Source organism: Pelophylax lessonae (assembly GCF_965119305.1).
Source record: "Pelophylax lessonae genome assembly, chromosome: 2".
NCBI lineage: Eukaryota > Metazoa > Chordata > Amphibia > Anura > Ranidae > Pelophylax > Pelophylax lessonae.
This window is the reverse complement of record NC_138769.1, coordinates 657,548,430-657,567,018: the sequence shown is the minus strand read 5'-3', so window position 1 is coordinate 657,567,018 and position 18,589 is coordinate 657,548,430.

Here is an 18,589-nt window from a genome sequence, read left to right as displayed (position 1 = left end):
CTAACTAGCCCTAAACAGAAGGGGAGGGCAGAGAAAGATAACAAAATGCCATTAGTAACTAAGTTGTAGTGGTCCAAAGCTGCCACTAGATGTCAACATACGAAAGAACAATATTAATCTGATGCAGTTCAAAACAAGACATAAAAAATAGATTTCAGGCATCCCCTGCAATAAAAATGTAATTTTATTGGTGAGATACTCCCAACAGGAACACGTCTAAAGGGATGCGGACCCTGCAGCTTTCCTCATTAGAGCCCTGTAGCTGCCACAGCTGACAGAGAATTATGAAACCACTCCCATTTGACTCACTCAGCACAGAGGAACAAACAATGATTTCTTCAGAATAACAAACGGTAGGGATCTGCAACAAAGTTTGTTAATATCCTTGTAATGTAGATAGATCACCCAGAGGGGAATGTTTTTTTTCTCAACAAAAGTGGAGTTACGCTTTAACCAAACCCCTTTAAGCCCCTCCCATACAGGTTCTAGATCAGTCCTGAAGCCAGAAGATCAGCAAGAAAGCTAAACACAAAGCATTTTCAGTAACAGACATCAGCAGTAGCAGCCTCCATGTTCCTTATTATTTATTGTTCATACTGCTTTGTTCTATATTCTTATAGCAATTGGGGGGGAAAGGGACTGGGAGGGACTGGGACACGGAAAAAGGAAGTATAACACCTGTTCTCTTTCATGTGGTGTTCATTTTCATACTTAAGAGGAAGTAAACCCTCCTCTGCAAGTTGTACCTATAGGTAAGCCTTAATATAGGCTTACCTATAGGTACTGTAAATATCTCCCAAACATGTACCGTTTAGGAGATATTTACCTTACATGCAGCCAGTGACGTCACTGGCGCATGCGCTCTGAAGGAACGGCCGCTGGTGCCGTTCCTTCAGAGTCCCGTGCCATGACCGTCGGCTCCCGCGCGCGCGCGCGGGAGTGACGTCAACGCGGCTCCGGCCAATCAGATGGCCGGATGCTGCGATCCCGGAAGATGGGCGACTGGACATGTCGCCCGTCATACAGGTAAGCGGGCGGCACGGCGGGGGCTTCGTTCTAAGGTAAGTATTTCATAATGAGCTAGTATGCGATGCATACTAGCTCATTATGTGTTTGTCTTTCAGGTTGCAAAAAAAAAAGTTTCATGGGTTTATAACCTCTTTAGCTCCATCTGAACCTGAGAGTTTCATCGCTATCTTTTATTTTTTACACACAACGCTTCTTTGTCTTTATCCATGATACACCAACTGCTACATCTACACCAGAGGTTGCTCAAGGTTACTTGAGCAGTGCTGTACAGATCTTCATGCTGGTAGCTGCATAGTCATGGCACCAAGGTCACCTGGCAGCACCAGCGGCTTAGGACCAATGGACGCCTTGTCTACCCATGTAAAGCGGAGCTTTACATGGGTAGACAAGGGTCCACTGGTATTCAAAACAATATGGCACAGCGCTAATCATGGAATAATTAGTAAATATTTGAAGTGCAGCCGTTAGGAGGATGTAACTCCAAATAATGCTGTATAGCAGAAAAATAAATTATAACCACAGGGTTAAATATCAGCACAATGAGTCCATATATATCACCTATGAAATCCACCAAGAATAGCAGATGATCAAAGTCCCCAGAAAGGAAATCTCCATATAGAAGAGTAAGGTGTGTCAGGGAGTCGTAGAGATAACTGCACCCAAAAAACTGTTAGAAAGGAAGGAGCCATTTGTAACACTTTTTTGAGTGCAGTTATCTCTACGAGTCCCTGACACACCTTACTCTTCTATATGCAGATTTCCTTTCTGGGGACTTTGATCATCTGCTATTCTTGGTGGATTTCATATGTGATATATATGGACTCATTGTGCTGATATTTAACCCTGTGGTTATAATTTATTGTAATTTATTTTTCTGCTATACTTCATTATTTGGAGTTACATCCTCCTAACTGCTGCACTTCAAATATTTACTAATTATTCCATGATTAGCGCTGTGCCATATTGTTTTGAATATTATTGTCTGGAACTTGTACTGCTGTTTCAGGTGCTAGCTGCTTCTCCTTAAGCGCAGTGTTTTTATTGGTTTGCAAGGGTCCACTGGTACCAATTCACTAATGCTGCCAGGTGACCTTAGTGCCAGGACTATGCAGCTACCAGGATGCAGCAGCATGCGGACAGTCGCAGCGTTAGTACTCGGGGCACTCACCAGCAGCCGGCGGCAGTAATCGTATTCTGAGAGCAGGGAAACCTCACACTGTCAGGAAACAACAGTGCCATATGGACTAGAATTACAGTAGGGGTTCCCCAAGACCTGAAAACGATTTCAAGGCTGCCTTCAAAAAGGGGAAGCTCCACTTGTTCACACCCTCCCCCCCTTCATTGCCACATTTGGCACTTTTTGGGGGGGGAGCAGGTACCTGGTTTTGACAGGTAACTGCTCCCACTTTCTGGTAAGTTTGCCGCACAGCGATCTACATCATGTCCGGCCCCTCCTCCTTCCCCCGCTATCTTCTGGGACCTGTGTGCATCCCGGAAGAAGGAAGGACCATTCAGAAAGCACAACTCACTCATGCGCAGTAGGAAACCGGCAGTAAAACCTGAAGCTTCACTGCCCGTTTCCCTTACCTGCAATGCCGGTGCCTGCACCTGCACCCGAAGCCAATGGACGAATCGGCTTGGGGTGCCGAAATTGTGGGATCTCTGGACAGGTAAGTGTCCTTAAATTAAAAGTTAGCAGCTACAGGATTTGTAGCTGCTGACTTTTCATTTTTTTCCCCCAGACTGGAGCTCCGCTTTAAGGACTGCCCGCCCGCAATGTACTGTGGATGGTCTGTCCGCCGTACAGGTAAAGCAATGTACTGTGGATGGTCTGTCCCCCGTACAGGCAAAGCAATGTACTGTGGATGGTCTGTCCCCCATACAGGCAAAGCAATGTACTGTGGATGGTCTGTCTGTACAGGCAAAGCAATGTACTGTGGATGGTCTGTCTGTACATGCAAAGCAATGTACTGTGGATGGTCTGTCCCCTGTACAGGCAAAGCAATGTACTGTGGATGGTCTGTCCCCTGTACAGGCAAAGCAATGTACTGTGGATGGTCTGTCCCCTGTACAGGCAAAGCAATGTACTGTGGATGGTCTGTCCCCTGTACAGGCAAAGCAATGTACTGTGGATGGTCTGTCTGTACAGGCAAAGCAATGTACTGTGGATGGTCTGTCTGTACAGGCAAAGCAATGTACTGTGGATGGTCTGTCCCCCATACAGGCTACAGGCAAAGCAATGTACTGTGGATGGTCTGTCCCCCATACAGGCTACAGGCAAAGCAATGTACTGTGGATGGTCTGTCCCCCGTACAGGCTACAGGCAAAGCAATGTACTGTGGATGGTCTGTCCCCCGTACAGGCAAAGCAATGTACTGTGGATGGTCTGTCTGTACAGGCAAAGCAATGTACTGTGGATGGTCTGTCTGTACAGGTAAAGCAATGTACTGTGGATGGTCTGTCCCCCGTACAGGCTACAGGCAAAGCAATGTACTGTGGATGGTCTGTCCCCCATACAGGCAAAGCAATGTACTGTGGATGGTCTGTCTGTACAGGCAAAGCAATGTACTGTGGATGGTCTGTCTGTACAGGTAAAGCAATGTACTGTGGATGGTCTGTCTGTACAGGCAAAGCAATGTACTGTGGATGGTCTGTCTGTACAGGCAAAGCAATGTACTGTGGATGGTCTGTCTGTACAGGCAAAGCAATGTACTGTGGATGGTCTGTCCCCCATACAGGCAAAGCAATGTACTGTGGATGGTCTGTCTGTACAGGCAAAGCAATGTACTGTGGATGGTCTGTCTGTACAGGCAAAGCAATGTACTGTGGATGGTCTGTCCGTATAGGCAAAGCAATGTACTGTGGATGGTCTGTCCGTATAGGCAAAGCAATGTACTGTGGATGGTCTGTCCCCTGTACAGGCAAAGCAATGTACTGTGGATGGTCTGTCTGTACAGGCAAAGCAATGTACTGTGGATGGTCTGTCTGTACAGGCAAAGCAATGTACTGTGGATGGTCTTCCCGTATAGGCAAAGCAATGTACTGTGGATGGTCTTCCCGTATAGGCAAAGCAATGTACTGTGGATGGTCTTCCCGTATAGGCAAAGCAATGTACTGGTACATCACTGCCTGTTTCCGGGTTTAGGGGTTTATTCTAATTTTCTGAGATACTGAATTTGGGGTTTTCACTAGCTGCAGGCTATATTCATCAATATTCAAAGAAAGACATTCTTGAAATATATCACTCTGTGTGTAACGCATCTATATAAAATGTATGAGTTTCACTTTTGAATTGAATTGCTAAAATAAATGAACTTTTTGATGATATTTAAATTTTATGAGATACACCTGTATACCATAGTTTGTAGATGCTATAACCTACCAATCACTTATTTGGACACTTATTGTTTTTTTTTTTCTTTTAACAAAGACATGCAGCAGAATACATTTGGGCCAAAATTTTTAAAGAAATTACATTTTTACATTTCTTTTATTGGATATGTTTTATAGCAGAAAGTAAAAACTGTGTTTTTTTAAAAATCTGTCTTTTTTTGTTTATATAATAATAATAAAAAAAAAAAAAAAAACCAGTAGTGATTAAATACCACCAAAAGAAATCACTACTTGGGTGAAAAAAACTATATCAATTTTGTTCCCGCTGACAAAAAAGCCCTGGTACTGGTAAAGGGGCACAAATTGGGTCCCAGACACATGGTATAGGGGATGCCAGGTAATGGAAGTACAACTGTATAAAAAAAAAAAAATTGTGTTTTCATTGAAGTTTTTAATGGGTTATGGTCCCTTTAAGAGTCTCCCTACCCTGTCAGGTGTATAGTGGCGGGAAGGCTTGGGATACGCGTGCCTTTCTTGAATTTTCTATACCCCCTCTATAAAAGGGGGCTCAGTCAGGGGGTCTCCACTGTTGACTGGGACCGTTGGCGAGCTCACCTTCCTCCCACCCCAACGCAGGCACTTTTAATTGAATATGTCACCATTGATTCAAGGGGGGACTTTGGTTATGATTATTTTGAATTATATTTTGCTTGAGTCCTTTCACTAAGCAATATTTGTTTTATTCAATATTATTTATTTGATGTTTCTTTAAAATAATAAAGATTTGTGTATTTACATTTAAACCAATAAAATGCCGTGGCCATTTCTATTAGGGATAGACCAATATGTTTTTTTCATGTCTGATACCGATGTCCGATATTTTGGTCACAACGTATCGGTATCGGCCGATATGGGCCGATATTTTGTACATTTAAAGTTTTGAAAAATAAAGACAATTTTTGACACAAATCTGGTACTGAACATGTTATTTTTTGTTTAATGCTTAATGGCTGACTTGCTGGCACCCTGTGGTGGGTGGGTGGCTGGCACAGGGGCTGTGGGTGGCATGCTGGTACAGGGCCTGTGGGTGGCTGGCTGGCTGGTACAGTGCCTGTGGCTGGCTGGTACAGGGCCTATGGTTGGCAGGCTGTCTGGCACCCCGTCTGTGGGTGGCTGGCTGTCTGGCACCCTGTGGTGGGTGGCTGGCTGGCACCCTGTGGTGGGTGGGTGGGTGGCTGGCTGGTACAGGGGCTGTGGGTGGCTGGCTGGTACAGTGCCTGTGGCTGGCTGGCTGGCACAGGGCCTGTGGGTGGCTGGCTGGCTCGCTGGTACAGTGCCTGTGGCTGGCCGGTACAGGGCCTGTGGATGTGGCTGGCTGGCACCGGACTGCTGTGGGTGGGTGTATGGCTGTGATACACTACCACGAGACTAGTCCCGACTCAAGACGAGGCTGTCCAAGGCAATGGAGGCGGCCTAAGAAGGCAGAATGACTTCACAAAAATATTGGCAATATAGGCCAGTTCCGGGGCCGATACCGATATATCGGCGAAAGTGCATTTCGGCCTTGCCGATAATCGCTGTATCCCTAATTTCTATACCAAATATATGGTGTCTGAGTCTTTTTTGTTTGGCAAGTATTTATAAAGGTTATAGTGATGCATCCTTCTGTCCCATGCTTACCAAATAATGTCAGTATACGCTATTTGCTCCATGCATTTGGAACTTGGCAAGTATACAGCATTCCATCATTGCTACCAGCTTGCTTTATGATCACACAGAATTTCCTAGGATGTCATTTGAATATTTTTAAATTATATTTGAACTGTTACAACTTGTTTAACTGAAAACCAGTGTAACCTTTATATGAAGTGGGATTGATTATACTGCACATTATAGCACTGCCTGCGGCAGATACAGACTGTGATCTGTGTTCTCATGACACATAGCACATTATGCATACTGGTTTTCTTTCATCAGCAAAGACTAATGCCCCTAGGAATCAGTATGATCAGCTGATGATATGTTTTAAAGGCAGTCATTAAAAGTTAAAAAGTGTTAAATAACTAGAGGTGGTTAACCACAGGACAAGATATGATTGTAAATTGTGTAGGAAATTATGTTTTTTTTAATAGGTTCATTTTAGACGAACCTCTAAGGCTCCATTCACATTTTGTGATTCACAAATTCCCCACAGCGCACAAAAACATGCATCCTTTTTGTAGGCACGCTGCAGTGTCTTTAATTGTTGACGGCACCCCAATTCACCTTGTGCAGCTTATACGCACCCTATGCTGCATAAGAAATCATGCATCAAAATGCATGGTAACAAAGTACCACGCACATAGTGCGGCTTGATTTTTAAAAAGATGCTTGCACTTCTTTTGAGCAATTTGCGTGCATAGGGCAGCCCATTGAAAGGAAAATGGGCTGCTCTAAACACGATGTACCAAATAGCGCAAAAACACATGCGCACCGTCACACCTGCATAGGTGTAAGCAGAGCCTTAGTTAGAAATTATAGATTTAAAAAGGTAGCAAATGCTGCTGGGTTTCCTTACCGAATTTGTGTTCTATAATGATGTATCACATGCATTTTTTTCCAGGTAAGTATCACAGGCATTTAAAAGCATTAAAGCCCCGTACACACGTACCGATTGCCGGCCGTAAATATTCGGCCGACAACCGATCGGCCGATTGTAGGCTTGTTAGTAGGATGCTTCCGACAGCCGACAGCGCATTTTCGGCTGAACAGAATCTGTCGTGCAGGCATTAAAATTTTTGTTGGCCAACACCAGAACGGCCGATTGTTCCTCAGTCAGTACAGAATTCGGCCGACAATCAGCAGATTTGCAAGACTGGGCATGCTCAGAAAAGAAAAAAGACCAGGAAAGTTAACCATCACATGACATCACTTCTGCAGTCGGCTGTTGTTGGCCGACAAAATTCGTGTGCAGTCTTTTGCACTTTTCAGCGGACAGGACATCCCTGGACAAAAGACAGCCGATCGGTCGGCCGACGATCGGTACGTGTGTACGAGGCATTAGGAGTGTTGCGTTGAGTTATCCTAATTTTGAATGGGCTGGCAGTGCACAAAATAATGGACTTCTACCATGTTTAGGAATGCAGTGTATCACAGCGCATGCTATTTGTGGTGCTTTGTACCCCAGGTGCATTGCCAGCTACTCTACACAAGGCTTAAGATGCCATTCTATATGAATGGTAGTGGAGCCATAGATTAATTATTTTTCCTGGGTGGGAGCAGTCTTGGGTAGCAATAGCAAAAAAAATAAGGTGGCACATGCAGCACAATTCTGCATTTTGCACCTACAGTGTGAGAGGACATACTCATTGAGCTTTCTCAGTGTGTACATGGCACATTGCCATAAATACCAATCCATGTCCAGGACTACATATCTTTATAGGCTTTTTTCTTCTGGGACAATCTGTACCTAAGACTTTGGCCACACCATGCACCAAGCAGCATGAGGCATTTTATTTGAACTCCTTACCAGTCATGTCACACTTATATCCAATGGAGATCTGAAATTCTCTTGAAGTCCTCTTATCCATGCATTGGTGGGCAGGGGCAGTACTCCCTAAGCTCTCGGTGCAGATGCCCCCAGACAATCCTCATCCTACAGTGCCACATGTTGAACCTTGAGTTGTTGTATTTGCATCTGCTCCAGTTCTGAGGAGGTGAAGCGTTCTCCACAAAACGCGTCAAGCCATATGGATGCAATTTCTTTACTATATCATGCTTTTTTAATATGTTTGCCCTTATATATGATTTTTTTGCCAACCATGAACCAATGTTACAACTGTAAATTGAGATCTATCAACACAATCAGCTTTCAAACCAATGTCCATATTGTTTCAATGTGTTACGATCTAGCCTAATCATGATGAAAATGTTTTTGTTATTTAATGAATACATGAAATCATGGAATACAATGTTTTTATACCAAAATTGTTGATGAGGCTCTTGAACAATAAATTCTGCTCCCACATTACTGTTTAACATTGCATTATTTTACAACCCCTAGTATGTCCATATACGAATTATTGATGTGTTTATGCATTTACCTATTACTAACTGTATACGAAGCACCTCATTTAAAGTCCCAACTCCTTTTTTAACTCTCGACTGAATAGGGGTGGAGGCACTTGGTTGTGTATACTTTGTGCCTCATTTAAAGTCCTAAACTCCCCCCCCCCCTTGTGTACATGGTAATGTAAGACACAGTCCTTGTACCCACAATATATGCTTTCGTTATTGTGGGAGTCTAACAGACACATACAATATAGAGCCTTTCTGATGGGTTTGCCTATCCTGCCTCTACCACTCCCCCCCCCCCCCCCCAATACTTATCTTTCCATCTGCTGTCCTCCTTCTGATGCAGCCAGAGTAAGTTTCCCTTCTCCTATCTGCAGGGGGCTTGTCAATCCCTTTGCCATGGATAAGAAATACCCGTGGCTTGGCTGCGATCGTGCTTGAGCTTTGAGGCTCCCACCCTAAAGGGGCAGCCAGCCAGGCTACACTAGACTAGTTGCTGCGTCTGAATTGCAGACAGTCTACTTTGGGTTTGATTTAGACCCAGCTTTAGGTTTATTAAAATGTTATCCTCCACTGTGCTATAAAATAGGATTTCTGGAAGATTTCATGTTCAGAATGGTACTATGTGTATACATGCTACATGTTTATGAAAATGCTGCACTATACATTTGTATTCAGGGCTGGCGCTACCTATAGGCAAGGTAGGCGCCGGCCTAGAGCGCACATCAGCCTGGGGTAGCTAGCAGGCCACCCCCCCCCCCCCGCTCATTCTTATGTATACACTGACACCATCTCCTTCTCATTGTGCTCCGATGGTCGTTCTCTGACCCGGCTCAGTTGTCTGAGCTCAGAGCAGGGCAGCGAGCGCCCTGTGATCATGGTCATGTTATAGGGGTCATGTGCGGGCAGCATGGCTGGCCTATAGGTGACTGCAGTTGCAGAGTCCCGCCTCTCTGCCTGGCTGGCGCTGTGTCTCCTCTGCTCCGGGACCGGATCTCTTCGTAGTAACAGTCTGGCAGAGCAGATGAGAGACAAAAAGGGCAAGCTGCTGTTCGGCATGACAAAAAAATGGGGCATTCAGGAGGCTGCACGGTTGTAGCCTGAAGACATTGGCTACTACGAACTGGATTACGTTTTAGAGCTGCAGGTGCACTTGCAAAGTAAGGAGCTCCAGTGAAAAGTTCTGCGGACGCCTATAGTTATGAAGGTATGGAGCTGTGTTCATCAATGAACAAAATAGAAAATGGGATTTTTGACTTGCTGTGAAATCCATTTCTCTGATGTTAATTGACGGACACAACACCCACCCCTCTATGGAGTTATAATTCTCCTGACACTGCTTGTAACTAAACTTAGTGGCTATATTAGAGAGCAGGAGTATATCCCCTGGGGCTGCCCATGGGTGTAGCCAGAATTATTTTCTGCCTAGTGTCCTGCTCCTGTAGGCAGTATAACCCAATGGTTATGAAGATCAGGAGCTGTGTCCGTCAATGAACATCAGCGAAATGGGTTTTACGGTAAGAAAAAAATCCCATTATTTTTGATTGGAGCTTCCCTTTAATGTAGAGGTCCGATCCATTCCCCCAGGAATCCCTTGATGCATGTTATGATGGTTTTTTTTTTTAGTAATTACCTTTTCTGAAGTCTTAAAGCGGTAGTAAACCACACTTTTTTTTTTTAATCCCCTGCAAGACCATGAATATTGTGCTAGTATGCATTGCATACTAGCACATTATGAAATACTTACCTTAGAACAAAGCTCTTCCCCCGGTCTTCCTTCCAGGTTCACATGCTGCAGCCATCTGATTGGCTGTGCATCAATGACATCACTCCTGCGCATGCCTGACTCACCATGCACTGCTCACTGACTGACTTTCCTCACCATGCACTGCTCACTGACTGACTGTCCTCACCACACACTGCTCACTGACTGACTTTCCTCACCACACACTGCTCACTGACTGACTTTCCTCACCACGCACTGCTCACTGACTGACTTTCCTCACCACGCACTGCTCACTGACTGACTTTCCTCACCACGCACTGCTCACTGACTGACTTTCCTCACCATGCACTGCTCACTGACTTACTTTCCTCACCACGCACTGCTCACTGACTGACTTTCCTCACCATGCACTGCTCACTGACTGACTGTCCTCACCACACTCTGCTCACTGACTGAATGTCCTCACCATGCACTGCTCACTGACTGACTTTCCTCACCACGCACTGCTCACTGACTGACTTTCCTCACCACACACTGCTCACTGACTGACTTTCCTCACCACGCACTGCTCACTGACTGACTTTCCTCACCATGCACTGCTCACTGACTGACTGTCCTCACCACACTCTGCTCACTGACTGAATGTCCTCACCACACACTGCTCACTGACTGACTTTCCTCACCACGCACTGCTCACTGACTGACTTTCCTCACCATGCACTGCTCACTGACTGACTTTCCTCACCACGCACTGCTCACTGACTGACTTTCCTCACCATGCACTGCTCACTGACTGACTGTCCTCACCACACTCTGCTCACTGACTGAATGTCCTCACCACACACTGCTCACTGACTGACTTTCCTCACCATGCACTGCTCACTGACTGACTGTCCTCACCACACTCTGCTCACTGACTGAATGTCCTCACCATGCACTGCTCACTGACTGACTTTCCTCACCACGCACTGCTCACTGACTGACTTTCCTCACCATGCACTGCTCACTGACTGACTGTCCTCACCACACTCTGCTCACTGACTGAATGTCCTCACCACACACTGCTCACTGACTGAATTTCCTCACCACACACTGCTCACTGACTGACTTTCCTCACCATGCACTGCTCACTGACTGAATGTCCTCACCACACACTGCTCACTGACTGACTTTCCTCACCACGCACTGCTCACTGACTGACTTTCCTCACCATGCACTGCTCACTGACTGACTTTTCTCACCACGCACTGCTCACTGACTGACTTTCCTCACCATGCACTGCTCACTGACTGACTGTCCTCACCACACTCTGCTCACTGACTGAATGTCCTCACCACACACTGCTCACTGACTGAATTTCCTCACCACACACTGCTCACTGACTGACTTTCCTCACCATGCACTGCTCACTGACTGACTGTCCTCACCACACTCTGCTCACTGACTGACTTTCCTCACCATGCACTGCTCACTGACTGGCTGTCCTCACTGTACATTGCTCACTGACTGGCTGTCCTCACCGGCTGACTGGCTGTCCTCACTGGCTGACTGGCTGTAAAAAATCCTTGCACCAGCCCTGTTAGATCTAGTTAGACAGAAGAATACATTAGAAACATAGAAACATAGAATGTGTCGGCAGATAAGAACCATTTGGCCCATCTAGTCTGCCCAATATAAAACATTACAGGCTTGTAAAAAAGATTCCAGTTGAATGCAAGTTGGGGCATAACATTACCTGATATTACCTATTTAAAAATTGTAAGGTATGAATGATGTGATGTTAAAACACAGCAAAAAAAATCTACCAGTCAGCTTGCAACAAACTGAATTGTCCTGTCTAACAGTTCACGTTAAAACCAGGGTTTTAATTTGCACACATTTGCAAATATAGGCGTAAGCTGCAGGACCACTTCACCACACTCCAGTGAGGTGAGGTGTTAACTCTATAGATTTTGAGAGTCTCCAATCTTGGAGCACACATATATATAATAATGGATAGATTGAGGGCAGGTATGCCTGGAGGAAGCTCACCCCTCCTTAAAGGTATAAGATGGCACTGGTCACCCAGCAATAGCACAATGGCAGCAAAGGTGTCCAGTGCACCCCTTACAAATTAATCAACAGTACAAACAAATGGCAACCACCCCAACCTATAATTGGCGACGCATGTCAAAAAACAGCAAATAAAAATTCCCAGCTCACATACCAACCAACCTGCAACAAACCAAATTGTCGTGTCTAACAGTTCACATTAAAAACATTAAATGCATGAATGATGTGACCCATAGTATACAGCCATTCTAGCTACTTCTTTTTAGAGTCACTGAAATGTGCTTTTTTAAGCAGACCTCTTACCATTCATTGGATTGTAGGCCATTCTCTCCCTCCCTCTCCTCTCTATTACACAATTTCTAAGAATTTTCATATTTTGTCCCTTTCACTTTCTCTCCCCTCACCTGATCAAGAGTGGCATACCCTCAGCTGTCCGCAGCCCCCTGGGATATTCACTCCATACATCCCAGGAAGCCCACAGGCTGTGGTACCTGCCAAAGCATTGCAAGATTTCATGCCTGCATAGATTTTAGTCATGCAGGCTTCTGGAAGTGTATGTCCCAGGAGGCCGTGGGCGACTAAAGGTTACCACGTCACCAGGTGGAATGAGGAATTAGGAAGGTGGAGGAGTAAAATTAAACTTTTCACAGGTAAAAAACAAACATGGAAATTCTTAGCAAGTGTGTAATGGAGAGGAGGAAGGAAATTGGCAAAATACAACGAATATAGTTCCATCTTAAATTCACTCATAGTTGCTTCTGGAACAGGTGTTTCCATTGGAAATTTTTCCTGTCTAGTGACAACCAGTGATGAGCTTGGGCTCATCGTATACATATGGCCTTGTGTAGGCAGGTGCAGTTCTTCCACTGTAGCTGGTGGCCGACTGTAACGACATGACAGGCTGGAGAGGAAGTCAGGGGAAACTTTGTGGTTTCCTGGTTCCTGAAGACAGCGTTCCAGTTTGCTGCTCTGCATCCAGGCAGTGGTGACTCTAGGAACAATATATAGGGTGGGCACATAAGATACCACAGTCAAAATTGGGGGGCACTAATAATTGTCACCACTAAATCATACACTGAAAAAAATTAAGTAAGATTACAAAATACGAGAGTAATGCGGAATGCAATGATACCATTTTACTGTTCTAAACTAAAGGCAAACTTTCAAGAGTTTTCCACACAAGAGACTGTCAGAGACTGTGGACATGCCACAAGAGTATCAGAATACAGGTACTCACCGAGGCCGAGAGCGGTTCGCTGTTGCGACTAAGCGCACTCCGCCCCTCTGGAGGTGATACAGAGGGCGGATGGCACAAAGAGGCACAAGCTACCAGCAGACAGGTAGAGCTTGCGTGGAGGTCCTGTAGAACTGGAGCAGAGACTGATCAGGATCCAGCAGAGAAAGTCCGGAGCAGGCTGAAGGTTAAACACAGGTAAGCAGACAATCCAGGTCACAGACTGAGTGTTAAGGCACTGGAGACAGGAGGCAAGACTGGGTCACAAGCAGAAGGTCAAGGCACAGGAGACTGAAGGTGAATCCGGGTCGCAGGCAGAGGGTCAAACACAGGAGGCAAGAGCAAAGTCCGTAAAACAAGCCAAGGTCGAGTCCAGGAGAAGAGCAGAGTAGGTCAGGGTCAATCCGGGTCACAGCAGGTAAATGATCAAACACGAACTCAGGTAAAGGAAGCTGAAAGACAAACCAGCAATTCCTCTGAGCACTTGCTCAGCTTTTATAGGCAGCCAGGAAGTCATGCGGTGCGGGTCATGTGACGGCCAGTCTGCAGCTGAAGGTTTCTCTGACAAAGAGACAGTCAGAAACTGCGGACATGGCACAGGAGACGGTCAGAGACTGCGGACATGGCACAGGAGAGGATGAGAGACTGTGGACATGGCACAAGTGACGGTTAGAGACTGCAGACTTTGCACAAGAGACGATCCGAGACTGCGGACATGGCACAAGGGATGGTCAGAGATTGCGGACATGGCACAAGAGACGGTCAGAGACTGCGGACATGGCACAAGGGATGGTTTGAGACTGCGGACATGGCACAAGGAATAGTCAGAGACTGCGGACATGGCACAATGGATGGTCAGAGACTGCGGAAATTGCCACAAGAGACGGTCAAAGACAGCGGACATGCCACAAGAGACGGTCAGAGACTGTTGACATGGCACAAGAGGCAGTCAGAGATGCGGACATGGCACAAGAGGCAGTCAGAGACTGCGGACATCGCACAAGAGACAGTCAGAGACTGCGGACATGACACAAAAGATGGTCAGAGACTGCGGACATGACACAAAAGATGGTCAGAGACTGCGGACATGGCACAAGGGATGGTTTTAGACTGCGGACATGCCACAAGGGATAGTCAGAAACTGCGGATTAGGCACAAGAGACGGTCAGAGACTGCGGACATGGCACAAGGGATGGTTTGAGCCTGCAGGCACAGCACAATGGATGGTCAAAGACAGCGGACATGGCACAAGAGCCGATCAGAGTCTGTTGACATGGCACAAGAGACGGTCAGAGTCTGTTGACATGGCACAAGAGACGGTCAGAGACTGCGGATATGGCATAAGAGGCGGTCAGAGACTGCGGACATGGTACAAAAGATGGTAAGAGACTGTGGACATGACGCAAAAGATGGTCAAAGATTTTGGACAGGCAGTCTGTAATCATTCCTTGTGCGTTGTCTGCAGTCTCTGAAATCCAGCAGAAGCTGTCAGGGCACACTGGGAGTTCTGGTTACACAATAGCTGGCAGGTGACAGGTCCACTTCAAACTCATAGCGAGCCCGCAACCTCTACTCACCACATCCTGGGCTCTGGTACTGAAGGTCCCCAGGACCAGGTCTTCCTCAGCATGTCTGTCTCTGGCAGGGATACCTTCACACTGGCCCTGAACATCAGAGTGATGTCCGTGTTCAGAGGAGAAATATGTCCCATAGAACAAGGCACGGCCATCAGTATTCCCAACCAGCTGCTGCCTGGGAAGAGGCTAGGGACAGTGCACGTCACTGGCAGGGTAATGGGACACCTGGGGAGCCTCCATCACAGAGAACCTCATAACTCTGGTGCGGTAGGGGTAGCAATCACAGCAACAATTCCATGTCTATGTCTCTCCTTGTGGCAGATGAAAGCCGGCAGGAGGGAGAGGGTGAGAAACCGGCTTTCAACTACTGGAGGGAGAGGCAGGTGCAGAGTATCATTGCTGTGATTGCTCCCCCCGTACCGATCCCCCTCCCTGTCTTGTTCACAACTAGTTTTCCCTGCTGTTTGGGCCCCCCATGTGCATGGGACCCCTACAGGAGGACCAGAGCTTACCGGCTACTGGTGGGCCTGGTGGGGGGGGGCACATGGAGCACACGGGCTGGTCCCCCTGTAGCAACACCACTGCATCCAGATGACCCTTGGTGGCCATCTTATGTCAGCAGAGTCTTTTTAAGTCCCTGCTCCCCAGGTTTTGGCATGTAATTATGAGTGGGTAGTGTAGGGACAGGTACCCCATCTGTCAGGGAAAGTACTAGTGGCAGGGAAGGTTCCAGTTGAGGAGGAAAAGAGTAGGGTTCACAACTTCTTTGGGCTTCTTCCCACTTGGACACGAGACGGCCAGACTGCATTCTGCCCCTCCTAACAGGCGCTGTCAGATTGGCTGGAACCTGCTTCCCTACACACTGTTGGAATGTGTGAGTGTTCCCAGTTGGGCTGTCTTCCCACTGGGTTTGCTGTGAATTGTCTTTGCTCTATTTCAATACAAGTTCTTTGCATTGCACCCTGACTGTGTGTGTTATTGCTGGCTGTAGATAACTGGCCCAGTACAAATGACAGCTTCCTGGTGGGCTTGGATCCTAGTCTGAATAAACCTGAGCTCATCACAAGTGACACCCATAAAGTTTTGGATTTCCTATTCCTTTCTGTCCTATTTGCAATGGCCACTAAGACAAATAAAGAAAGTTAATCTCCCAAATACAGACATCAATAAAGACCTGACAGGGCTTCTAACCTTTACAAATGGTATCCAAAAATTTGCTTTAGATACATTCTTTAACCATTTGCGACTGCCTAACGCCGATTTACGTCAGCAGTCAGCCCCTCACAGGCAAAGCCCCTGTGAGGCTCTAGGGAGCGAGTGCGTGCCCCGCCAGAGGCGCGCTCCTGCTCCCTCACGGACCCCCCCCCCCGCGCGTGTGCCCGGCGGACCCGCTGTTACCTAATATAAACACAGCCACCTGTCATTCTCCCCTGTGTAAGAATGGAGATCATACGGTTCTGCTATGTAGGACCGTTGATCACTGTTCTTACACCAGTAGCCACATCCAATCACAGTTAGAATCACGCCCCTAGGGACACACTTAACCCCTCCCTCTCAAAAAAGTTAACCCCTTCACTGACAGTGTCATTTTTACAGTAACAGTGCATATGTATAGCACTGATTACTGTAGTAATGTCACTGGTACTCCCAAAAGTGTCAAACATGTCAGTCAAGGGTCCGATCTGTCCGCCGCAATGTCGCAGTCCCGCAAAAAAAAATTGCAGATCGCCGCCATTACTCGTTAAAAAAAAAACAACAAAAATGACAAAAATCTTTCCCTTAGTTAGTAAACGCAATAACTTTTGCGCAAACCAATCAAAATACGCTTTTTGCGATTTTTTTTTTACCAAACATATGTAGCATAAAACAAATTGGCCTAAAATGTTAAAAAATGTTGATTTTTACATTTTTTGGGGGGGGGGATTTCATATAAAAAAATGTGAAAAATATTGTTATTTTTGCAAAATTGACGCTCTTTTTTTGTTTATAGCGCATGATCAAAAAATCATACAGGTGATCAAATACCACCAAAGAAAGTTCTGTTTGTGGGAAAAAAAGGACGTCAAATTCGTTTAGGTACAGCGTCCAGGGCTGTCTTTAACACAGGACAAAAGGGGCAGCTGCCCCGGGTCCAGTCATTGTTGTGGGGCCCAAAGCAGCTGCCCCCTGAGCCCACACTGCCTGCAAATAGTTGGTGAGTGGGTTCAAGAGAGCCCAAGAAAATGTTTGCCCAGGGTCTAATCAAAATTAAAGACGGCCCTGACAGCGTTGCATGACCGCGCAAGTGTCCGTTAAAGTAACGCAGTGCCGAATCACAAAATAGGCCCTGGTCAGGAAGGGGGTAAAATCTTCCGGGGCTTAAGTGGTTAAAAAGAGATAGGTACCCCAACACAACCCATGCTGTTACATACTGGATACAATATACTCATTTCCTGAACTGCTGTCTACTTTTCTGCTTTGCCACCTGACATTACCACAAATACTTTGTAAATGTATTAGAGTGTGACTATGCAGATTCCTTCAAACAAGTACAAAATACAGGCACACCTATCCAGAAATGTTAACTGTACACGCCTTTCATTCCAAAGAAGACCTGTTAATAGACTCATGGAAGGCATGTGAAAGATGGGAATATGTGACAAGAGTTTCCGCCTTGGTAAAAAGCAATCACTTCCTTCTTTGTGGCCAAAACTGGGAGTTTTGCCTGAAATTCCTCAGCTTGTGGAAGAAGATATGCCTCCACAATAGCTCCATGGAAGGGATTCCCCCCATCAATCCCCTCATAATCTATGGCAGGGGTCTCCAGACTTTTCAGACAAAGGGGCAGTTTACTGTCCTTTGAGATTTTAGGGGCTGGACTGTGGCCAGTGGGGGAAGTATATGTCCCAGCATCATTAAAAATAAACATGGCCTCAGGGTTGGTGGTCAGTAGGAGGAAGAGTAGTGCCCCATTATTGGTATCAGTGGGAGGAATAGTACCCCCATCATTGGTATTAGTGGAATAAATAGTGCCCCATTGTTGGTGTCAGTGGGAGGAATAGTGCTTCATATCATTGGGAAGAATAGTGCCCCAAGGGCCAGATAAAGGCTGACAAAGGGCTGCATCTGGCCCTTGGGCCACAGTTTGGAGACCCCTGATCTATGGGCTGCTTTAGAAGCGTGCAGACCTGATAAGAAATTCAAATTCAGAGATTATAAATGCATTATTGCCCACATGATTTATCACCTGTGCATTGTTTTATGCATCTTATTAAATCTTAAGAAGTGTATTGTTTGCAAAGAATATTATGTTGATGTTTTTTTGACCACACACCTGTTTTGCTTGTGTATTTAGGCATCTGTATAGGGGTTGGTTAGTGGGTATAAAAAGCATAGGCCAAAATACCCATGCTTTGCCTCCTTTGTGTGAAAGGTTTGACAAAACATTTCCTACACAACCTGATGTCTCAGTGCAAAGCAAAGGCATGCTAAATTTTGCCAAAATTTACATATTTATTTTTGGTTAACAGTGTGCAGTCATGACCTTGATGTAAATATATGAGATTGGTAAAAACCTATGGCTTCATGTACACATAGCCTACTTTG